The sequence below is a fragment of the Carassius carassius genome, chromosome 37 (assembly GCF_963082965.1).
Source record: "Carassius carassius chromosome 37, fCarCar2.1, whole genome shotgun sequence".
Lineage (NCBI taxonomy): Eukaryota > Metazoa > Chordata > Actinopteri > Cypriniformes > Cyprinidae > Carassius > Carassius carassius.
In genome coordinates this window covers 20,291,875-20,318,512 of record NC_081791.1, presented here as the reverse complement: position 1 = coordinate 20,318,512, position 26,638 = coordinate 20,291,875, and the positions used below count along the sequence as shown (strand labels likewise).

Below are 26,638 nucleotides of genomic sequence, written 5' to 3'. Positions count from 1 at the left end.
TAAATATTTTTAATATGAAAATGCTTTCAGCTACCAATGAGAGTGTAATACTGTCAGATCTTTTGAACTTCTTGAACTTTATTCAATCCACAGAACTGGATTTTCCTCTAAAAAAAAAAAAGTGTGATAAGTCTACAGGTTCTTTTTGGGGTTGGTTTAAACACAATAATTCGATTGGATTATTGTTGTCACATTGTCTAATCGTGACATTTGACTAGTGCTGATTTCATTGATAACTAATAATAATCGTCTGATGTTGATACAGTTCTTATTATCTCTAGAATGTTCATAGTCTAAGTGATCTGTTCAATCACATCAATGTTTATCTAATGGTAATTTGCTGAAGTATAAATCACCCTGTTCCCCTTAAAAAAGACAGATCTATGAATAAAATACCCATGTTGTAAGCAGTGGAGGAAGTGATTGCAGCAGACAAATGATTACAATGAGCACGAAAGTCGTGCTCTCATTACTCAGCCGTATATGAGATATACTCAGGGCAGCATTAACGTGACTTTGGAAAAGGAATTAGAGAGTAATAACTCATAAAACAGTGCAATTAGTACAAGCAGCTGTAACACAGTGACCCCCATTCATCAAAGCAATTGGTCTTGCGTATTTAAATTGTGAAGCAAATATTTATTTATTTATTTTGGTTATACAGCAAAGTCTGACGGCTTGATTTCAGTAGATAGTTCAGAGAACTAACATGACGATGGGGGCCACAGAGCATGTGGAGCTTCTTTGCTTCCGGGCTCCTTTGAAGGACAAGGAGAAAGTTTGCCACTCAGAGGCTAATCCAGGGTCTGTAGGCAGCTTTATTAAAGGAAGTGTAATTAGCCACCAAGGAAGGTGGACTAAAGGGGAGACCTGCAATAACTGAAGTCTGTAGAAGATGTTGTATGTGCAACCTGGTGTCCTGTGGTCTTGTAGCATTAACTCTTAAGGTCACCTGGCCTGGAGGACAGAGCAGCAGAAGATTCAAGTGTAGTTTAAAATGTTCCTCTTCTGGCAGTAACAAACCAATACTGAGATTCCCAGGCATTAGAGCTCAACCCAGATGATATATAAAGTTATATGCTATACTATATATTCTTACAACTATTATTATTTGTGTGTATATATCTGCATTATATGGACCACATTTGGTATTAGCATCAGTGTCAGCTGTTGAAAAACTACTCTTTCTGTAGTGACAGAGGCATCAGATGTTTCTTGTAAGACCTCTTTTTATACTCTCAGCAGCCTTATTGTAGGAAATACCCAGAGTGCCACTAAATTCAGAAAAGAAGACTCTGAGCTATGAAACAAAGGCCTGATTTGCCTTAATCATCATTTGCTCTGGAATGGAAAATCAATGGCCTTTGATGAGAGTGTTTTGCAGTGTGACAAAGTGTAATGTGAGATTGGATGTTTAAAACGGCTCCTGTCTTTGTTGTTTTGGAACTCCATTCTTTTAATGTGTGGGAAGTGTTCCATCTTTTATGGAGTGCTTGTCTGTCAAGGAAATTAGTTTCCTGGAACTTTGAACAGAGGAGAAAAAAACCTAGAAACCTAGAAAGATTCTTCTTTTTTTATTTCTTTGGTGGAAATGGGTTTTGCACAGGAAGCTTGGCTTGCATAACAGATGGGATAAATGTGTCACTCACTGTCAGTGACGGTCCTCTGAAGTAACATTTGATTAAACCTGCTTTGGCAGTCTGGAGACCAAATAGAGACAAACTGCTCTGTATGTTCTTATCTGGGCTTAAATTTGAAGTAATATTGATGTGCTAGTTTAAGGTTTTTTTTTTTTTTTCTTTTAAGTAAGTTCTTGACTTTTTATTTTTATTATATAATAAAAATGTAATATGCTCAGATCTTTTATTCAGTAAAAATACAGACAGTTTGACAAATATTACTTTGAAGACTACATTGATTTCTATATTGAAGTTTCTGTATTACAGGATTTCCACGATCATAGAAAAAGTGGAAATGTCAAGGATTTTTTTAAAATTGTGATTTCTAGGTATGGATCATTACCAATTCATGGATTTTTGTAGTGAACATAAATATTTCTGGGCTATAAATTATTGATCTCTTTAGGGTTAGGGACCTTGTGCTGCATTGAAATCTCAGGCTGTTTTTTTTTGGGTTTTTTTTGGCTACTGAAGACATTTGTACAGTTAAAGTGTAATCATTTATATCTATAAATTACTAATCAGGAATGACTGCAAAAATCTTATAAATTCATTGGTCAGTAGAGATAGGAACCTACATTAAAGGGTTACTCCATCCCAAAATTAAAATTCTGTTATTAATCACTCAACCCTAAGTTGTTCCAAACCCGTAAGAGCTCTGTTTGTCTTCTGAACCCAATTTAAGATATTTTTAATTAAAACCTGGAGGCTTGAGACTGTCCCATAGACCAAGTAAATAACAGTGTCAAGGTCCATAAAAGATATAAAAAGTCCTTGTCATAATACTCCATCTGCCATCAGACATGCAATCTGGGTTATATGAAGTGAAGGGAACACATTTTGTAAGCAAAGAAAAATAAAAAGACTTTATTCAATAATTCCTTTGTCAACGGTCTCCTCTGTGTCATCCAAGCCATGTTTCTACGTGTATTTAGCTTTGATTTAAATAAAACCGCGCATCCTTGTGCCGTGGAGGACACAACACAGAAGAGCACATGCAGCACGGTGATATGGAGTGACACAAAGGAGACCATTGACAAAGGAATTATTGAATAAATTTGTTATTTTTGTTTTCTTCGCTTATAAAAAGTGTTCCCATTTATGGGACTTTCTCAAGCCTCTAGGTTTTCATCAAAAATATCTTAAATTGTGTTCTGAAGATGAACGGAGCTTTTACAGGTTTGGAATGAAATGGGGGTAGGTGATTATTGACAAAATTTTCATTCTAGGGTGCAGTATCCCTTTAACAATGTTTTTAGCTTAGTCTTAATTTGATCACTTGCTGGCATGTGAATAACGCATAAAAAAAATCATAATGGTGGTTCTACAACATGTATGTTTCATGTCTTTTAGATGTTGTTTTAGGCTATAAATAAAGCTAGTCTCCTGTTTTTGTGATTGCACAAAGAAGCTATAGTTTCTTCTAATGATGCCAAGCCTGACTGCAACCCTCCACTAAAATGTAGTGGTTTCATACAGCAGGTCCTTCTTCGAGATGAAGTTTAGAATTGCCCTTTTACATTTTCTAGTTGTCTGTCTTTGTGTTTGGATAAGAGATTATAGATGAATTAGTAGAAGATTTATTATGGCAGTTCATCTCCTGACCTCAACAAACAGAGAACTTCAGACTTCTCAAGGTCAGTTAGGCATCTTATTAAAGCCACTGATTTTTCCTATTCTTGTCACATCGCTTGGTATTAAGGTAAAAACAAACAATGAATTAAAAGTAAATTTGTGTCTCTCTCTCCTCTCCCAGACACTACATGCCCTTGTCCTCTGCTTGTTGATGCCACTTTATTTATTTATATATTTTGGAATATAAAAGTGTAATTTTGAGAGAATTACGTATAATAACCCATATGGTGGTGAGAAGAATTGTCAGTTGCAATTCTTGAGAGTGAAGCAGAGGCTTATCTCTGAGGGAATGGGCCCATCAATCATAGCACAATGATTTTTCCTTCATTTTTACCAGTAATGGGCCGGTTTCCTCCAGTGTCTTCTGGATAGCATTTAGCGATGGAACATTTAAGTGCAATAGACCCAAAACCCATGTACTCAGACGGGGTGACAAAATTGAAAAGTTACGTTGAAACCTGGTCACCTCAGACCACATCTTCCACTCTTGAATGTAAATGCACATTGAATGTAAATTGAATATGAATACGTAACATTATTAATGCTCCGAAGAGGAAGAGTAATTAATACATTTGATGTGCTTGAGATATTGTAAATAATCATGAAGTGTGTTGAAGCATGTAAACTTTTGGAGCTATTGTGCATTGATTACTAATAAATGAATGAATGAATGATGCATTTATAAAGGGCTTTGTGTATTTTTGTACACCCAAAGCACTTTACCATAATGTGGGGGGGGGGGTTGTCACAGTACAGTGGCGCAAGTGCACTCACCACACACCAGCTACAGGTGGAGAGAAGAGAGAGTCATAGCACCAGTCAAGTGGATGGGGATCATTAGGAGGGGATATGGCCAGGACACAGTTACACCCCTACTCTTTACGAGAAGTGCCATGGGATTTTTAATTACCACAGAGAGTAATGACCTCAGTTAAACGTCTCATCTGAAAGATCTTTTTTGACAGTATAATGTCCTCATCATCATACTGGGGCATTAGGACCACACAGACCACAGAGTCAGCACCCCTGCTGGCCTCACTGACACCTCTTCCAACAGCAAACTAGTTTCCCATCAGGAGGTTTCCCATCCAGGTACAGACAAGGCTTAACCCTGCTTAGCTTCAGTGGGCAACCAGTATTGGGCTGCAGGGTGATATGACTGTGGTGATTAACAAGCCAGTATTTACTAGTTCTATGATCGATACATCGATACGATGATGTATCGTCACAGAGATTTGACAGCTGTCTCAGTATCGATATCACAGCACATGTGCAGCAGTGGACCGTGCTTAATTTGAATACAAGAACACCATTTTAAATGGAATAGAAATGTTCAAAGTTTCTAAAAAATGAATAGAGCATAATATATAGGCTACAACAATGTTTCATCTGGCTGCAGAGGAACACGACCTGGGTTGCCCGATATAAACCGACTTAATCCCTTAAAGACTGTAGGGATATAACGATTTACTCAATTTGTGATTCAATTCGATTCACGATTTTGATTTCATGATTTGATTCACAATTTTTTTTAACAAAATGGGATTTAAGACAATTTATAAATTAAGTGTGTGCTTTTATTATTGCTTGGACCATATGCTGCACGTTTCTTTGTGAAATTGAAATATATATATATAAATATATATATATATTTATATATTTGAAATATATATATATATATATATATATATATATATATATATATATTTGTGAAATTGAAATATATATATATATTTATATATATATAAATATATATAATAATAATATAATATAATATACTAATATATCACTTGCATATTATTGCTCTTTTGTTGGTTTTGATTGCTTCTATTGTCCTCATTTGTAAGTTTTGGATTAAACAATAAAACATGTCAAAAAATTAAACATGTAATATAATATAATATAAATGTAAATAACAAAACTAAACTGAAAAATTTGAACAAGCCCCAAATCAAATAAATAAGTAACCCCCAAAAATACATCTCTTCATATAAACAAACTAAAGCTTTGTCTGTGCTCTTTCCATTTAAAATTAGGGGCAACCACTGCATTTTGACTGCATGATCCAAAAAAAGATGCTGCATACATGCAACATGAGCAGTTTTTAATCTAAATTAGACTGTATAATTTAGAAATTTGAAGCAAAAACAGAATGGTTTGATTTCAGTTTTGTGAAACTATGCATAAAAAATATCTGCATGAAACCGAAACATAAGATTCACTCTCTGCCAGCAGGTCGCACTTAAAGCATTTCCTTGTTCTCCACTGTAAACAAAGCAGCGCTGCACTTATGAACTTTAATATGCATTATACAGAGGCAAGATTTAAAGACAAAATATAATCTTAACTTTTCAGTACATTATTCATAATTTCTTCACAATGCAGAGGTCATGTGCCTATTATTCCAATAGTTAACAGTGTCCCTATAGTATGCAGTGTTTAATAAACAGATTTTTTACTAAATTCTTCTGAGGTGATGTTCAGTGCAGTTCTATATCATGATACGAATCGTATCGTGGCCTCTTCAAAGTGCACCCGAGACCCTTCGACCTGGGACCCAACCCAGGACCCGTACGGGTTCGGGTCTATATCCGGGTTGGGTCCGAATCTATTACTGTTTAACATTGTGTGTAATACCCGTGCGATCAGAGTCATCGGACTCAGAGAACACCTGGCCATGATCAGACACTGCTTGTGGTTTTTGTAACTTGCAACTTTAACAAAATTAGGAAAAGAAAAGTGTGAGCCAAAAAGAAAAAAAAAGCGATCTCTCTCTCTGCCGTTAGAAGCGTTAGAAGCATTTGAAGCGTTAATGCAAGTGCATGCACTGTAATAATGCTAGCAGACTTGACACACTCATATTTAATATATTTCAAATCAGCAACAAAGTCTGAGGTGAACTGTCACATGAATATTTGACCCTAACCTTTTGACGCTCAAATTAGGTTGATCCAGCTAGCACGCATGTGCAGTCTAAAGTGCGTGTCATGTTTCTATGGCAACCAGTGAGGGACAAACTGCTCTTTACATTTTCTCTGACTCGAGTCAGAATGTACATGTGCACAGTTGTATTTGTCATCAGTCACTGTGACATCAAGTAGACTTTTGAAGCTGAAATAATGAGTGGATTAAGCTTGGACTTAGAATAACATGGATAACTTTCTTGTTGGAGGATTATAATGCATCACAGGTAGTCAGGTACGAGGAAGAGAGATTACGGCTCCTTAAACTAGGTAAGACAAAAAGTTGTATTTTTCGCAAGATTTATTGACTTGTAATAGCAATTTAAGGTGAAATACTGTATGTGACAATCAGGTCCAGTTGGGTGTGTTGCTTCCCGGCACGTTCGGGTCCATCTTTCAAATAATAGACGGGTCCGGGTCAGGTCCAGGTAGGCATTTCTCGGATCTACATGGGTCTGGGTCCAGCTTTTGAAATAATAATCGGTCTGGGTCAGTTCGGTGTAGTACATTACGGGTCTCTTTCGGGTTCAGACAAAAATGTTTGGACCCGTGAAGACCTCTACTGTGATACACTGTGGCTGTGTTTAAAAATCTATTGAACCACCTATCTAGACAGCATGTTTGGGCATTTTAGGTGATTCGGAAGTTCCAAAGTACTTTCTCACTAGGTTATGAAGACGTTTCAGTGTCCTTTTTTCCACATATTGAAAACACGATGGTGTAACCACTTTATAGGGTGGTTTTTGACTGATGTAAAACCAGTGTCCAATTATTAAATTGTACTAATTCATAATAAAATATCATCTGCCAAGTAGGCAGTTTTGATCCTACCGCCAACCCCAATTTCAAAATAACATCACAGACTGAAACCTGAAAAGTAGGTTTTACCTTACTTTGACCTCTTTACTTTGAAAAAGTTTACTTGGCTTGAAAGGTACAGAAAAAAATCTAAAATTAAAATTTTGTTAATAGTGGCATATATTTAATTCTACTAAAGTGATCCATTGAGGCTATATTTGGAATCCAGCAGTGTTTGGGGGTTCAATGCAAGGCTGTGTGTAATTTTACATTGATAGATAAACTGGCTCTTTGAGGCTGTTCTCCAATGCTGAAGTGCTCACAGTGGGGCTCCAGAAAGAGAGAAAGTCAGAATGGTTGATGTGTGCAGGGCAGGTGCACGCCATCTATGACAGCTCGTACCATGGGCACTCATACTGTGCAGCGATGCCCTGCTCCATCTGGACGGTACACAAACACACACACAAACACTTGCTCACATATTCTTGTGCACATGCAAGTATCCACCTACACGCACATAGATAAGAGCAGCCCACCCGCATTATCTTCACACAAATCAGGTTTACCCAACCAAATTACAGTGAATGTAGATTGAAGCTTTCAAGCTTCAAAAAGGCATAACCAACTTACAAGTGGTCTATATAGCCTTTGTGCCAAGTCATACAATAGCTTGCCAAAATGTAAATGTAAAGTTATGATTTCCACACTAATTCTCCTTGACCTATTCATGAGAGAAATGGTAATGTTCCTAAACAAGAAACAGTTATTTTGCATCCTATTTCAATGATCATTTGAATCAGTTCACAAAACTGTTTGACTACATTTGTAAATCTCACTCACAAAAATGTTCTGTGAATATTGACTTAAATTTTTATCTGTTCCACACACTGAGCTTTTGTGCACATGCATAGATCACTGTTATGGTGCTTCCATTACATGGAAACTAATGCAAGTTTAGCTTTCACATTCTACTAAATTACTAAAGTCATACAGATTTGAAATGGCATTGTTTTCATTTTTGGTTTAACTGTTCCTTTAAAACAATTTAGTTTGGCCCTTATCTAGTTCTGTGTGTGTATTTGTGAGATGAATGTTTCAGAGTCATCGCCAAGATGTCATTGATTGTTCTATGTGATTTGTGGTTGTTCTGTCTGTTGACATTAGACAGCGCACCGGATGGTGGAATGTATATTTGTATCAGCAAAGGAAATATTGGTTTGTGTTTATACATCTTGTAGCATCTTATATTTTGGCATCTGTACACTGATACGGTTTCTTTTTTCTTTTTACACATGACAAGGCAAGCGCTTGCAAGTTGCTGAATTAAATGCAGGTTTTAGACATATTGTCAGGGGAGAGAATAGAGGAAGGGCTGTTTTATCAGAGTTAGTCCTTGGCTGTTTATACCTCTCTCTGAATGTTACATATGATTCAGTGAGAGCGGGATTTACCAATTAACTCTGCCCCAAAGGCAAATGTAAGGTAAGGTGTGTTTAATTTATGGTATACATAGGGTAGGATATAGAAAATTCTTGGTTATTTACTCCCTTTTGCTTCCATTATAAATCATTAGTCAACAGATTGAATTTATTTCCTTGACATGATGAATAATGATTATTATTTTGAGGCTTTCAAGTTGACTTTGGTCTCCAAGTCATAAGTGTGGTAAGAGGGAGGTTGACAGTTTCTTACTCTGAGGTTGTGGTTTCAAGACAGATGCAAATTGGTGCGTTTGGAGGATGTGAAAGGATTGTAAATGTGCATGTTTTCTCTCCAGCTCAAGTGTTGAACAAATGCCTGACTGGTTTTGTGTATATTGTTAAAGTGTGCACTTGTAATTTGATCAGTGTTTCACCTAAGAGATAGTAACAATGCATGACTGTGCAGACATCTCATGAAACTATGGCAAACATCACTAATCTTTATCATTCAAGCTATATCTAGAAACCACAATATCATAGGCTTTCTTCATACTGCACACAAATCAGATTTGGTTTTTAAATCCAGTCTTTAGGACTGACTATTCCATGCTGTCATTTTACAAAATGATGAAATCTGACCCAATTGTTCAGACAATATAGTCAATATTCAATGTATCTGTAGAAATAATGTAAGCATCAGCATAATGCCAGGAGACTTTCTCACACAGCAACTGAGAGTAGCTGTCAGTGTGGAAAGAGAGAATGGGAAATGGGAAATTTTGCATGTGCTCATGTCTATCATGCTGCTGTTGTGAGAGGTGTTTTATGCATTCATGTATATACTGTGTTCAAAACTGCTGACTTCTTCAATAACTCAATTATTCACTACACTGTAAACTTTAGTAGATTGCTGTATAAGAAAAGAGTGAGCGAAAAAGAGTGTATTGGGACAAACACCAGACACTATATTGCACAATTTGTATAAATTTCCTGAAATGAAAGATGAGATTATAAGCCAAATAGTATTTACTGCCTAGACTGCATTGTTTTGTGTCCAAATAGAATCTGATAAAGTCTTTAGAACAAGCAGATGGACTTCTCTCCAGCCACTGGGCCACCCTGGAGATTAGGCTCTGGTTTGTTGAAGAGCACTGTGATGAAAGGATGAGAGACCAGCATTAAATTAAGTCCACTGACTTGGCATTGTGTGTTTAAAATATTTGGACCACCTGAAGAGTTCCTTGTCCAAAAATTGCAAAAAAGAGTGCAAAAAAGTTTGAAAACCCTGTATCTGTGAGCAGAATAGCTGTGTCATTACCGCCTCCATTTATGATCCCAGCCTTAATGCTGGGATTGGGTCAGTAACAGCCTCATCTCTTGCCCTTATCTAATTCTGAGACATCTGCTGGTCTGGGTCAACAAGCAGAGATTTTAGTTCTCATGCTACCATGGTAACTTTTTACTCCCTTTCAGGCCTTCCTGATTTCTTGTGTTGGATATCTGAATATTGTTCCTGGTAGATGAGATAGAATCAACCATATTATTAGCTTGATGGTGTCAGGGAGGCTATTGTAGTCTGATATAAGCTAATGCAAGATCACATGGTTCATTAGCCGGCTGTAAATGACCAAGCATATTTTTTTTGGGGGGGGGGGGGGGCAGTTTAATTTGTTGGGTCCAATATCATGTTTCTTTTTTTTTTCTAAGATGCATGATCAATAGTTTGAATGTGGTGTTGTATGTGTCAGATTTGGACATCTGTGGATGCAGGCTTTCATGAGAGAACACTCTAATTTTGTCCTTGCTAATGTCCAGATAAAGCCAATTTAAATCGTTGTGGCATCTCATTTATTTTCATTCCTGCTCAGATGTTCTCCCACAATGGATATGCAAATCGCAGAAAGAAATTCAAGCTTCCTTTGAACAGACATAATAGAGGCATCACAAACTTTTTGATGGAACAATAGTCCATTTTTTAAACCCTTAATAGAAATGCATCCATGTCTGCTGATAGACAAGCCCTGACAAGAGACTAACTTTCATAATTACAGTTGTGTGAAAGAGGCAGAAAACAATGAAGCAAAATCTGGGCATTTTAGTGAACAACATCGATATCATTGAAACCAACTGGCAAAGCATTCCCCGCCGAGTGGTACATTTAGCTCCATATAAAGTGATGTATCCTGGGTATTTAAGACCTGCGTTGGTAAGAGACACTGCACATTAACTCTCATCCATGTCCTGTGATGAGACCCTCTGTGAAGACATTGCTCATCTTCTTGTGCTATGCTTGTATTCCCACTCTAGGCTGTTTGCATGAGGGCAAAAACAATATAAATTACGCTGCCTCTGAAGGATGGTGCACTCCACACGAGGACTGTGATAGGGTATTGATTCTCACTACATTGCTAAAATTGCCTGTCTGCCTCCCAGCTCCAAACACACATGTGACAGCTCCAATATAGGCTAGGAACTATGCTCTATGCAAGGCCCTTACTGGGGTCCCCTCCGTTCATGAGGCTACACTGGGCTATGAAAACATCTATTAAAAATTAAAATTCTCTTGTAAAACATTTAGGATTATTAGGATCTGTATCTTTCTTTTTTCACACATAAAAGAGAGCAATATAATAATAACAGTAAATTGTTGTTCTTATTATTATAGTTCCTTATTTTACATTTGCATATTTAATTGAAGATTAAATTAAACAAAATAAGTGCAAAAATATACTGGGTGTTAGTGGGGATATTTTAGCATTCATAATCTGTTACAATATACAATAAAACTCAATGAATATGGAAAGAATGTGGAACTTTAAATGATGCAGATTTTAAAGAAGGAGAACACAAGGTTTTGCTGGAACTTGTACAGGCAAAAGATGATAAATTATCATTATAAGAATGTTAAATTATCAAGGACACCAACACCAAATAGATTTTATGCATAAAGAACTTTTTCTGTACATATTTAATAAGTGATAATCAGCCTCCGGCCTTCAGGTTGACATTGATTTGCTTTCTTCAGAACCCACAGAAGTGACTGAGCACGTTGATGAGAAATTGAATTCACCTGCCTTCTTTTGACATATAAAAATGAAAATCTTGTACCAAATACCTCTATTTGATAGATTGCTTTGCGTGTCAAAAGCTGAGCTTCAGAATGCAAACTCCTTTGATACCTCTCTCTGACCTTTCCAAACATGGCTGGATGGAAGCTCCTCTAGTCATCTTCACAGGAATATCCAGATTGAGTGATTTAAAAGCAGTGTAGTAATATGATACACTTGGCCTTTGATTTAAAAGCAGGTAATGCCCAAAGAGATCGATAGAATCCACAAAGGCACATGGGCACCCTAGCGAGACCCAGTGGGAAGGAGAGGGGGAGGGACCGTTTTGGCGTGAAAATCTCAACCCCTTAATAAGGATTACTTGAAAGCTGGTCTGACAATATCTGCATGCTGTTCTCACTTGATAAGCCCCATCATGTTTTTAGGGGACTGAGGCTGTGTGTGGTGATGGTGGTGGATGGGGAAGAGGCCTGTTATAGCTTTTATGTTGTACGTTTTCATCTAAGGAATCTTAAATCTATCAGCTTGACCTCAAATGGTATATAATAACTCCAACTGGATGAAATATCATGTGGAAAACTGGCGTCTGACTGATATTATAGACTGAACGGTGCTTTTAAGAACAATTATGTAAGGGTGAGTGTGTCTCCAAGTCGAAGGTGAGCCATCATTCGCTTTTCTCGTGGTGCTGTGCCAACATTGCTGTTTTCCCCTAGAGTTCTAACCTTCACTAAACTCTCATTCTCTCTAATTTGTCCTCCTATCACCGCACTTGCAATTTTGTGCAATATCCTTTTCCTTACAGCGCATATAGTGTCACTTCTGTTATTGATAGACTGGGAATGAATGCAGGAATGTGCATTCCATTGCAACTCTCTCTCTTTTTCCCTCTATCTTTGTCGCTTCATCTCTTTCATGCTCTTGCTCCCTTTCTCTCCTACCCTCTAAAGACAATATTCGTGGGCACACTTTGTTTGAATCTAATAGTTTTGATCCCTGTGGAACATCCTCTGAATAAATATTTTGGGCAAAGGAAAGGAATTGAACCTGCTATACTATGTGTATCGATCAGCTCTTTAGTGTGTCCCTATAGAATGGGTAATTGTGTCTGCATGCTTCTCTATTTTAAACTAACTGCATTTCATCTGATGGGGAGAATAATCCATCGAAGAAGAAATAGATTGCAGGCGAAGGTACGTGTCATGGCTGAATGGCAGAAAGCCCATTAATACAATCAGGGAGGCTTGTATGCCATTGTCTGGAAACTAGGTTTGAAAGTAGATTCCTTCCATTTGAAGTTACCAAATATAATTGTGAATATCTTTTGATGACTTGCATCTCATTTGGAATTTACATATCCCACTGAAGTGTAATTTGTCTTTGATGATTAGCTCATGTTTAATAGGGCTGGAATTGTTTTGTCTCTGCTGCACACTCACATCCTCTCCTGTGCTCCAGTTTCTTTGGGCTGGATCACATTTCAGCTGTCTGTAGTCTTTGACCATTGAAGCAATGACAGAGCAGTACTGTGAACCTGACCCAAATGAAGCAGTGTAAAGGAAAAAAGACTTCAGACTGAGTTTTTTCTACCTCTTTCAACCAGTGATAGACGAGAGAGAGTAGAAAGGTCTGTGATTCAGTTGACCCACGCTGGATAAAGCTGAATCTTCAGATTGAGAAGATTTATATATATATATATATATATATATATATATATATATATATATATATATATATAGATATATATATATATATATATATATATATATAGATATATATATATATATATATAGATGTACTCTGGACTCGAGAAAACAATTTCAGAGGCAAACTAGTACTTCTGAAATGCTTTAATGGTTTTTAGCTTTTCTTCTATACACCATCACCATCATGATACTGAAGTTCATGCTCACCTCATACTCACTGTATTTGCTTTGCTGATAAAAGTCTGCTTTAGCATCAGATGAGGTTTCAAGTTTTAGTTTTAATATTCAGTTTTAATCTGAAATATAGATTATTTGCTTTAGCATGGCTTGGATTTTTGTGGGTTTCATAATTCAATCAGGAGAGGATCAGAACAAATAAACAATGAGAGTGAGATGATGGCAATGAGGGAAAATGATTTTTTCATATCAATATAAATTTGATAGAGGTGATGCCTCTATCTTCTTCTTGAGTCACATGGTTTTTCAAAGGCATCTCATCATTACAATTTACAAGTAGTGATTTATAGTAGAGATATCTGTAGACCAGAATATCATAGAGACTTTGATTTGGGCCAGTATGAAACCACTTAGCAACTAGGGCTGGGCGATATATATGGAAAAATATGATATCTCGATATTTTCCTTTTTTTTTTTTTTTTTTTACAATATTCGATATATCTCTCTATGTTTGCATTCGCATTTAAATAATAAAAAATGGGGTAAATAAATAAAAATCTTTTTTTTTTTTTAGTTTTTAGCTAAGAACACAAGTCTGTCTACTGTCTCTGTATATATACTGTCTCTATATCTAAGACTTATACACTCTCTCTGTCTATGTTATGAAAACTGGTAAAACAAATGAGAAATATTATAAAAATGAAATTCCTATTAGTAATTCCACATACATGCCATATCCTATGTTTCTCTATTCACACAACAGCGATTGGGTTTTTGCATTTTTTGAGTGACCACAGTCACAAATAATACAGTCGAGATCTCATGACAGAACACAGACCAGCTGAATGACGCATTCATTTAGATTGCTGAACTCCAGCTTGTTTGTTTTTCAGATCATCCGCAATAAGGAGCGAGCGTTTGCCTGCGCTTTGTTGCCAGATTGCTTAAAATAAGCAAAACACCAGGAAGAAAATGTATCCATGTAACAGCGAAACTCTGATTCGGGGATTTGAACTCTTGACATCTGGCAACCGCACTCATGAGAACTTGCATAGTAGAGGAGTGTAGAGCAGTCCGTGGTAACATGTTCCCGTTTTTGGACGTTTGACGCATTCTTTTTGGAAAGCATGCTTGAATTTGAAATACTCGATATTCGCGATATTTTCAAATTTTACTTTGTTATCAAATTATTTAGATAGTATTGCTACTGTAATATTCGATATATCGCACAGACCTATTAGCAACTAGAACTGGAGGATGTATTGAATATTCATGTTTTTTCCCCTGTAATATACATATAATTTATTCATATAGATAATGCAGTTTTATATTTAAAAAAAACCTGTCTGTTAAACAAACCCCTTTTCTCATTACTTGGGTATGAAAATGTAAGGAGATGTTTTAATAGTGTCTCTGATACAAACTTCAGTAGCATAAACAGTGTTAGGATTGTTATGTTCAGTTGATTTTGTGAAACCGTCCATTTAAATAAAAAAAATAATTGAATTAACCATTGTTTGCATCATAACTGAACATTTATTGTTCACGAATTAAGCAAAATATTAGTTTATTAGTTCACGCAGGAGAATATTGCTGTTTTGTTTCTGGTGCATATAAATGAAAAGGAGACTTAAATATAAATCTTATTTGCATTTATGAAAATTAAAACAGTAGGAGAAACATGCCTTGATTTTAATTAGATTTTTATTGTATATAACTTGTTGTATTAAACAGTATATAATTAGCTATAATGACGGAAAGGTTAAAATTATGCTTCCTTTGATTGAAAATCAATCACAAACTATAATCTTAAGCTTTTAAATATTAAGGTACAGCATATATTGAATATCATTTAAAGACTTTAGAATTATGAAGATGCATTTTTTTTTGCCAAAGCCTTGTAGGAACTAGCCAGAAAACCTAGCAACCAAAGCAATGATCAAGTAACCATCCACAAAACGCTCACATCATCTTTGACACTTTTTGCATGACCAAGTGTAACTTGAACACTGCAAAAATGTAAAAGTCTAGTTTTGTAATGGGTTGTAAGGTGTTCTGCTTGCAGTGTCCTACCTTATTCTGTAGATATCCTTAATACCTTTTATTTGTGTTTGCCCTCTCTGTAGGGAACATGTACCATCCATTTCATATCAGTTTGCAATTCTCTGAAATAGGTGATGGGTGCATGTTCTGTTAATTACTGCTGGCATTAAATGTCACCTCTGAGATGTCTTAGTGGTTAATTTGTGCCAGAACACTAAGTGTGTGTTTGTAAGATTTTATAGCACAGCCCTCGAATACAGTTTAATTCACCTAATCTTCTAGTGTAATTTATGACTCTTAAGTTTTTGAATACTTTACTCACATATTCTGCTCTCTTTACTGGGAGTCTTCATTTATTAAAAACACAGATAACTATGAAAAAGAATGACAAGGAGTCTGTTTTCCTGCCGAAGCTTCTCCAAGACTATTCTGAAGGATAAAAACAGGATGCACAGTGCACTTTAAGGATAAGAGAAGTGCTCTTGATCCTGTGGTTTATACTGTTGTTTGAGTTTTCAAAAGTGGAGCTTTGGATTACTGGTAATGTGAAATCGCTTTACTGAGTTATTTTCTGGTTCATTCACTGATTTATTATTATATTTATGTCCACAGACACATCTATGCTGCTGCCATGTTTTCCGGTTTTCCTGTTTATGTTGACCTTGACCCCTGACCTCCTGCATATTCTTGGTAACCATATCATTTTTATTTTTATGCACCTTTATGTTTCTTTTATCATTTTTTTTCATTTTTCAGTTTATAGATCCCATGTAATGCTTCTTAACATGTGCATGCACTGGAAGTAACCAATGATGCGTTTCGCCACAATGTCTTGATGCTGTCTGCACTGGAATCAACATAGCTTCACCTCAGAATGTTCACTTAACACGGTTCCATCAGCTGAATGCTCAAGGCTACTCTGGGTATCACCAACTAACTCACAAAACGATAAACATCGCAATGCATCACGATATCATAATTGGATCACGATTGAAACTGTGGCAAATGTGTTAGAGAGAGAGTGATTCTACAGTATCACTTTCAATCTCTTCAGTGGGTCGCTTCTCTGTTGTCCATTAGGTGCCTCATAGAAGTGTCTGACTGCACAGATTTTCAGTTTCAGCATGCTTTTTAGGCTACCTCCTTGTTCAATAATTGACCTGTAGAAAATGACACAAAAAAAGCACATCATTTAAAAATATCTATATGATGCAATATTTTCATTGTTAAAATCAATTGTGATATACACTACAGTTCAAAAGTTTGGGGTCTGCAAAATTTATTTGGAATGTTTTTGAAAGAAGGCTGCATTAATTAGATCAAAAAGTAGTAAAAACAGTATTATTGTGGAATATTATTCAATTTAACATAACTTTTTTCTGTTTTAATAAAAACAAAAATTTAAATGTACTTTATTCCTGTGATGACACAGCTAATGTCAAGTCATCAGTGTCACATGATCCTTCAGAAATCATTCTCATATGCTTATTTGATGCTCAAGAAAAAAATATTATTATTGTCAGTGTTGAGAACAGCTTAATATTTCTCTGGAAACTATGATACAGCTTTTTCATGATTCTTTGATGAATAAAAAGTTCAGAAGAGCAGTATTTATTTAAAATAGATCTTGTTTTGTAACAATGTAAAAGTCATTTTGATTAATGAATTCTTGCTGAATAACATTATTAATTAAACTTACACTTACTCACTTAAAAAAAAAAAAAAAAAACTTACCCAAAACATTTGAATGGTACTGTATGTATATTGTATGTATATAATATTTGATTATGGAATTTTTAATTTTACAGATTTTTACAGATGAATCCATATAAAATGGGCTAATTTGTTTACAATGTTAGCTTACTGGCTGTAAAAAAAATAAATAAAAAAAATTAGCATGTAAAAAAAAACATTAAAAAAACGGTACGTCCATCAACTGATGATTCCAGTGCAGAGATCTTCATTGTATTGATAACATTGATTTAGTTTTGCACCATCACATTTACTTCCAATGTATGCACAATCAGCACAATCAGCATTACCTGAGTACCTGTATGTTATTTAAACCTTATTTTTTCTGGTACTAAATTGCCAAATATGTTTTCCATTTTTTTATTGGATTCATATTGTTTGATGACACACATGCTCATGTACACACATTCCTTACAATGATCCATGATATATCCTTTCTCTACTGTTTTGTTTTTCCTGTGTGTGTTTCTTTGAGTTCTCAATATATGTGTGTGTTTATGTGAGGGAGAGAAAGAGAGAGAGGGGGTGGAAGAATAATGTGTGCTGCTGTGAGATGTGTGAATTCAGCATATTGGCCTGTTTGTTTCTTGTGTCTCTCTCTAACTCTCCAATCTTCCACAACATGCAGTTCCTAAATCTATAAGTTGACGTAAATAGAAAGGCTGGATAATTCATATATAGCTGCTTGAGCACAATCAGTGGCCAGTAATTACACCGTTACATGGCTCATATCAACAACTCTTGTAGTAATTCTGTAATTAAACTTTGATGTATGGTAACTCCCTCCAGACAAACCCTGAGGCTTCAATTGTATGTTTGCATTGCATATACACAATCTGAGAGTGTGTGAGGTCCCAGTTTAGACATGAGGCAAGTTGGCAACCTGAGTGAGAGGCCAGTTTGAAGGTTGCCACCCTATGCTTCAGTGTTGCTTGTCTAAGCAAAGAAAACGTCACCTCTCGTCTGCGCACTGTAATAGATAACAGACAGGGACATGCATGGCAACACTATAAGCACTGTCATGCAAGCTTTATTTATTCCTGTTTTTATCTCTTCTGTCCTCTTTCAAAAATGAGAGAAATATCACCTCCTCCCCTGTCCTGTACGGCAGTCAGTGGTCCAAGTGTTTCGACAGATGCCCTCCAGGGTGCACTAACAAGTGCCCATCAAGCTGACCCTGAATGTGTTCCTCTATCTCTGTCTGCCTGTCTGCCTGCCTTGATGAGCCGGGTCCTCTTGCATGTAGTGGCTGCCACCCGTTCCCGCAACCGACGTGTGAAGTGTGTCCTGGGTCAAGCGTATACTCTCTCTTTTTTATCAGTGCTTCTCTCTTCCCTGCTGTATGAAGCTTCACTCTCACAGCATGCTGAACTGTCACACACATACACATGCTGTGCAAGGAAACAGGCCTGTGTTGATGGGATTTCTCTTTCTGACCCTCATTTGTTTGGCTGAATACTGAGTGCTGTCTGCTCTGCTTGTCAGCCAATGTTCTGGGAGAGGAAGTGTAGAGACGGGGCACGAGGTCGCTCTCAGCAGACAGGCAATTCCCATCATAATATGTCAGCATTGCAATGATGTCACCCGTTGATTCTAGATATTCTTTAACTTGTGGTGGAACACCGAAAAGGTAGCAGTACCATAGTTAGCATTAACGTGTAATCTGCGTTTACATGCACCCAAATAATCTGTTTGGAATTTGATTGATGGCTCGTTTGGATTGAAAAGCCTTCATATAAACACCTTAATCGATCCGATTGAGTTTGATCCGAATGAAATGTCGATCGGCTTAAAAGGTGTGCTGTAGACCTGAAATAATCCTATCAAGATGGAAAAGCTATGCATGTAAATGTTTGAATATGACTTTCATCTCCACTGCATTCAAAAATATCATGTACACACATGCAGTGCCATGATCTTTATGTTTACTAGAACCCTTTTAATAGATATAATGAAGTTTTACTTCTTATGAACTTGCAAATGTTCATCTTACAGACGGGTCAGTGAAAGAGACTACATTTACTAAATGTATTTACCAAATATGTGCTAAAAAACCTTCTTATTACATTTGCCTGTTTTCCATTTTTTTAAATAGGTATGACATCAAGGCAAAAATGAAATTTTGTTTCACATATTTTGTACTGATTGTTGGGAGAAATCTACACGAGTAAGCTAGAGAGTTATGTTTTTGGCTGGAGACATTATCAAATTATATTATATATATATTCAATTCATTTGCCAGTGCCAGGGACTGTGTAGAACTCTGTGTAGGATGAGCATTTAAACTCTGGAAATCTGCGGACTATTGAAGAGATAGATTACGATTTGAATCCTGTTGTTGTTAACTCACCCACATAATTCCAAACGGTAAGGCTTTATTTATTTCACACAAGGAAAAAAAAACTGAAGGAAACATTTAATGGAATATCTGAGCTGCTTTTTCTGTGATTCAGTCTAAGTGAATGAGGATAGATGCTTTTTGAGCTAAACAAAACCAAAACAAAACAAAAAAGGTTAAAAACTTATCCATATAACGCTATATTCCAGTTCTTCTGAAGCTACGTGATCGCTTTGTGTGATAGATATATTCTGTTTTTAGCTAAAAATGCAGACACAATAGTTGGGCGGGGCTAATAGCCTCGGGCCAGTAGCACGAGGCCAGAATAGCGCTGCGTTTCCACAGTCAGGCCTGAAGCTTGGTCCGCTGCGCTTCACTAAAACCCACCCACTAAAACACACCTCTTAGGTACAACGTCATACAACCTCATCATTTCACCAACAAAAAGAAGTTATCAGAAAACTAAGAAATATGTCACTGGAACTAGCGCGACCACAAAACGAACATGATAAAAGCAGCTGTTTGTTTGCATGCTTTGTTAAATATTTAAATTCAAAAGCATCAATGTTTTACTATAAGTGATACATTGAGCATAATGAATGAATTCATCAGGACTCAAAATTAGTCACACAGAAATACATTTCTTTCTATTTTATTTATTTATTTTTAACGCTTAAGCATTATGAAAATAGCCTGCTTATTCAGTCGAGTCTGTTTCTGTTCATATGTAGCCACAGTAGCCTATAAGTCACATTTAGAATGAATGTTAATATCTCTACTTTTATAAAAGCTCCTGAACAAAAAACATTATTATATTTTTATGACATAGGCTACTCTCGAGACGAGACTTATGACAGATAATATAAGTTACTAAATAAATGCACGATTGTGATAGAGAATAAGAAGCTGACGTCTGATTTCTTCAAGCGGTCATATTTACCATGTTTACTATGGTAACGTTAATGTCTAGCGTGCACCGCTTTTGCATCGCTTAGAAATATTTCTGCCTTGTATGCTGATTGTAATCCACATCGGATCAAGTTATTTCAAACACTCGCTGCTGACTGAAAATGAGTTTTTAACAAGAGACAGGTGTTCGTTATTTGCGCTTAACCCACTCACTCACCGCGCGTCTCCTGACGCTCTCCCCCACTGCAGGGTTCGCTAAACCACGGCCCCCCTTGCCACACCACTCCTCTAGCCTCAGCTTGCCCACTTTGGCCCAAGTTTTCGTCAGGCCAAAAAACCCAGGTCTTTGGACCCGAGGAAGCCCCAACAAGGGATGATCAAGCCCTGGAAGTGACAGTGGAAACGCTACTGGCCCTGGCACGCACTAGCACGCCCGCTTTAGGCCCGACAGTGGAAATGCAGCTACTGTGCCATCGTGTTTTGATGGCGATGATGTCAAACTTCATTGTTTTTGTGCTTTTCTTAACCAATAATGTGGATTTAAATTTGAATATGCAAAGGTTCATGGTGAATAATGACTTATTTTAGTCTGTTCATCACTCAAAGCTATTAGATATTATGCTATTAAACTATTAAACCTGAAGCTCAGAATGTGAGGCAAATTTTCTTGTAAGATGACACCAATTAGGTCCTTCTCTGCCATCTTCGGATTGGACATGAACTGCATCCAAACTGGAGGCTGTATTAAAAATAATGCCCTATATAAGATCCAGTCTGCCTTGTATCTGTGTGTCAAGTTAGTGCGTGCAGAGCAGCTTTTAAAATCTCATTTATTTCTGCTGTGCAGATGACACTTGTGCACAAAGGTTGTCCGCTTTGTTTTTACGCTCAGGGGGAACATCCCCAGAATTTATTTGAGAGATGGGGCCGGACCAACACAAGTGTAGAAGAAAGCAAAGATGAAGAAAGGGAATGGGTTATGGGAGCACAGATTATGTGATGGTCCACAGAGGCTTGGAATACAAATAAGCGCAGAAAGAGGAGATTCGGGGTGAGGGAAGATGTAACCCTGTGGTCATGCCTCAGAGCCAGATAAGCCGAATGATTCCCTGCATGGTACTTCATGGACGGCCAACAGGAGACCTAATGTCTGTCAGTCTGTCGATTAATGTTTTTTTTTTTTTTGAACATTGGTGTTTGCATATGACAAAGAGACCAATTCCTGTTACATTGATACTTCTTTCATGAATTGTGCATTAAGCTTTTTCTTATAGGTGGTGCTGTAATCTCTTTGTTTGAAAGCATGCACTCTTCACATTCATCTCTGAAGTTTCATAGCATCACATTTGAGCAATATTGTTCTTTTGGGCCCATCAGCAGGCATACTTCTTTGAACCACACAGCTGTTCACATCCTAAACGCCAGTCCTAGTGTTGGCTGGCTTGCAGGGCCTTTTCCCTCGCTGGTCCGCTTTGTTAGCTTCAGTGTTGTATTTCAAGGCCTGATTAGATGTCACTCAATTAAAAGCACATTTGGGCTAGGAGAGAGTGTTGCCATGGCTGCTATGAGGAAGGTGGAGAGCCCCATGGTGCTTACCCAGAGTGCTCTAATTAAAACCGCTCATAGTGCCTGGAGAGGAACTGTGCCGCACTGCACAGCGCAGCCAGAGAAGTTTCACACCAAATCAATGACAGCCACAGACGCCTCTCAGATGAAATTAAAAAGGATATGCATTGCGAAGGAGGGAAAATAGAAACGGAGGAGTCACAAAGGACTCCTCCTGATTTGAAGCTAGCTTTGAGACAGGCTAGGATTAATACAGCTCTCCTAATATGCCGCAGATTGGTGCTCCCCTGGTGGCACAGATCAGGTAAGGCCCAGTGAAGCACACATCACTTTCTAAATGCTTCATTATTTTACTCTCTGAATCCCCAGTCTAGTATTGATTTAATAAGCTCAAATATATATGGCTTTTTAAATGAATCATGCATTTTATATTGAAGCATCTTTGTCACTGTTTCTGTCTTCAAGTTTCATTTAAATACATTTGCCCACTGGAAAACAATAGGCTGCATTTTAGTGATTAATATACTGTTTGATTGACCTTCTACCTTAATTTCTGTCATGAACCCCCAATGTAAATCTTGGAACAACCTGTTTTTTCTTTCAACAGATCCTTTGGTATTAATATGCCAAATTAAATGCTGCCATGCTGCACAAACGAGTCCTTGAAGTATTTGAGAGTGCATGTTTCCAGTCGTTCCACGCTTGTAATGCAATTTATGAGTCTCTACACATTTAATAAAAAACTAGATGAACTACCTCCCTCGATAGCCCCATTGAACCAAATTTCTGTTTACTTTATTGCTGTCTTTTAATATGACTTCGGCTTGTGGGAGGGGTAATGTTGCACCTGTAGCTTACGAGAAATGACTTACTCTCCTTTTCAGATTTTTAGACTCTGTGCTGCTTACTAAATGGCACAGTGTTGTCACATTGACCTATGGATTGATGGATGGTTTGGGATATCTCAAACTGTGAAAAGCAGAACGCTGCTGAGTAGAAATGGGCTTTATGGGTCATGTTTGGCTTTCAGCATGAACAGATATGTGAGCACTTAATCGCAGTGAGGGAAGCTGGAAGGACGACGTCTGAATCGCTGTTCTGCTTCACTCGGCCTGCTGATGCCACATTTGAGTGCCACATTCACACTTGAATAATGCAGAGATGATAAATGGTAAGACATTTTGACCTTTTAAACCTTGTAGGGAAACGCCTGGATGCCCTTCTTGTCCCATTGCGAAAAAAACACAAACTCCAATCCTAAAGATCTCAGGGTGTGTAGTTCAGCCACCAGGTCTAATCAGAGCATTGGACACTTTCTGGTTATTATTATGCTTATTATTTTAGTGTAAATGTTACACTCTTGTGTAAAAAAAATATATATAAAAAAATAAAAGATTTTTTTAGATTTGTTTTTTTTGTGTGTGTTAGAGAAGCCTGGGATTATCTGCATAAGCAGTGCACAGCTCAGGCATCTCTAATCTGGATGAAAATGAAATGAAGTAATTAGTGTTGCCAGTGTTAGTTGTACCTCCCTAGTGGCACTACATTGATTTATTGTTGTCCCTCAATTCTCTAACCAGAAAGAATAGCCAAATGCTCACAGTTTGGCTTTAGTTGTTGTTGCTAAGTAACTTGCTAACTCAGAGTCTCTTCTGCATGTTGCTGTTTAGTAGTAGTTTTGCTTTTTAGTTGTCTTGTTCTATTTTTCGTTTTAGTTATATTACTTTGCACCAACTGGTATTAACAAAGGTCTAACACTATTGTATTTGGTGGTATTTTCATGTGTAATTAGTAAATTGTAGTTGGTGACCTGTAAATGTAACCTGTAAATGTAGTTGGTGAAATTTAGTGGTACATGAAGTGTATTGCTATGTGTAAATTAAATTTAAAACTAAATTGAATTTGGTTTTAGTTAACTTTAATTTTCCCAGTTATAGTAACTTTAATTTTGAGGTAGTTATTCAGGTAGAATATTCAGCAAAAATGTGAAATTGTGATTTACTAACGTGTGTAGAAAAATACGTTTTATATATGTAGCCTGGGATAAACCATCAGTTACTGTTTATCCAATAAAGTATCTTTGTTTCTTTGCCTGAGGTTTAGGATCCCTGCAATATATTTTAGCAGAGGCACCTGGTGTAGCTATCAGGCATATTTTATGCAAAATAGTCAGGTATTATTGCATTATGAATTCATTCCAAATGTCAGTTAGTGACTGGGCTTATAGAGGTCTTGTAGAAAGTCACATTTCCATAATATACCCTTGCATTACACATAGTGTACTGAGACTGATCTCCCAGCATGCATTTTTGACATGAATTCTTCTTGCTCTCCAAATATAGTCCATCCATCTCCTTGCTCTTGGTCACACCAGCTAAATAATGGCATTTCTGAATGGCTGATGATGTTTTGGAGTGATATGCTCAGCTGGACCACCTGTCTGTGGATGAGGCCCTCAAGGACCAGCAAATCTAGCCAAATAAATGGCACCCTAAAGCGAACAGCGTGGGTTAAAATAGAAAAGAGAGAAGAGCCAGCAGTTCTGCTCAGTGCAGTCGGATCAATATGAAACCTCATTACGGGACTGTCATAGAACATTTGTGCACTTTCTGCTCCATCTAGCAGCAATTTTGCTGGATAAGCACCGCTCTCATTTGCCCATTTTAAGCATTTCGTTAAAGAACAACCCACAAACACGAACATATCACTTTCAGCCTCAGGGCCCTGGCAAAAGGAGTATCCCCCCACTTCTGACTTTGCTGGACCGAACGGCCTTCCTGAGCTCGCGAAGCTGGCCAGCTGGAGAGCAGATCACAGTGTATGTGTCTGTGTGAGAGAGGGAGAGAGAGAGACATGGCGTTTCACACAGACAGGGCTTTGACACCCACTGTTAACCCTGTAATTAATCCCTTAATAACCTAGTTAGCATGCTGCTGTGCAAACCTCTTTGTATACGTCAGGCTATTCCGTAAATCCCACCCGCTTTCTACTCTATTACAAACATTTTTTAAATTTTTCTACAGCAAACATATGGATTGGACTGACAGAAATGTTACACATTTCTAAATTAGTTAATTTAGGTATTTATATAAAGATTATATTTTTTTGAAAATTTTCCCTTTATTTTGACAGGGCAATTCTGAAGAGAGACAGAAAGATAAATGAGAGGATATACTAGGAAAGGACGTTGAGCCAAGAGTTGAACGCAGGTCTTCCAAAGCGTTGCTGTGTAATATGTTGGAACACTGCCCATAGGGCCATGGGCGATTTTACGGGGTGTACGGGGGTACCAGAAAACAAAAGCACAAGCAATTAAAGATCTGGCAAACTATCCAATGTGTTTTTGCGGCATTGAGCAATGTAACGAATCATAGATATATCTGTTGATTTCTTCAACGCATTGGCCAATCAGAAATGTATATTTTTCCGAATTCACTAACCACTGAAAGTGCTGAAAGAGTTTTGCACACTTGTGAATCATCTCATGACTAACTAAATGCAGACACAGTATAAAGAGATTCATTGTGTAGTTTAGAGAGCTTGATTAAAATGAAACTTCGGGAGATTGTGATGAACTTGAGTGATGGTTGCTTTTAGTGATAATAAAGGGACCACTTCGTTTGTTTTCAAGGCAATCCATTCAGAATTTGAATTAAAGTTTTGTTTTTCAGGCACATACATGCGGCAACGTTTCGGGAATGATGCTAGATTCTTTCTCGAAATATCTGTGATAAGCAATGGTTGGGACAAAAATGCCTCAGTGATTTATTCAGGAAGCGGTCCTGGCCAAACTTCCACAGACAGCGCGTGTCCTGAGCGAGATCCAGTTCACGGACCAAAAGTGTAAACTTTGAGTTTTAATTTCATTTCCAGTAGCGGATAGCAGAAATTTCAGAAATGATTGGTATACATTAGAAAAGCAGCGCACACATTTTTGGTTAAAAATAAAAGGCCATCAACTGACACTTAAAATGACAATATGGGGATATGTATTCATCCATTTTTTTTATTTTGTTTTGCTGACTTGAGAGTCAAATGTTCCCTATGCATTCTTTCTTTCTTTTTCTTTCTTTTTTTTCTCACACCTTTATTGATAAGAGTAGTAGAAAAGGCACAAGTAGATAAAAGCCTGTGTGCTTAATGCCAGACCAGAACATGGCTTTGACTTTATTATTAATCCAAAAGTTTACATTTTCTGATTACTGTATCGAAAGTACAAAATTTAAGAAATTGATAAAAAACAGACAGAGAGCTCAGACATGCAAAAGTGGGAGGTTTTTTTTATGCCAGTGAGCAAAGTGAGCAGACTGCACATAACAAAGTACTTGAATAATCCATGATCTGATTATAGCGAAACGAGCAAAAAATCCAGAAAGGTCAGAAAGACTCGCAGATGTGATTACAGATTGAAAATCGGCCAACACCTCACTAATGAAACCACAAACAAAAACCCCTTTCAATTCGCCCATTGGCCTGCATATTAATCATGGAGCAGAGTGTCAGGAAGAGGCTGTCTGGTCAAACGCCATCCCCCTATGAACAGTTTTGTTATTGTTGTGTTACTCAGAAATGGCTTGATATCA

General features: G+C 37.1%; 1 protein-coding gene across 12 annotated transcripts in view; it reads left to right on the top strand.

Annotated features, from left to right (window-relative positions):
- Positions 1–26,638, top strand: part of camta1a (calmodulin binding transcription activator 1a) — a 381,282-nt gene that overhangs the window by 54,427 nt on the left and 300,217 nt on the right. The window contains exon 3 of one of the 12 annotated variants that reach the window (XM_059528091.1): positions 16,103–16,180. The exons of the other annotated variants lie outside the window; for them this stretch is intronic. The gene's annotated coding sequence lies outside the window, so the exon portion shown is untranslated. The remainder of the gene's footprint in view (positions 1–16,102; positions 16,181–26,638) is intronic. 12 annotated transcript variants of the gene reach the window in all.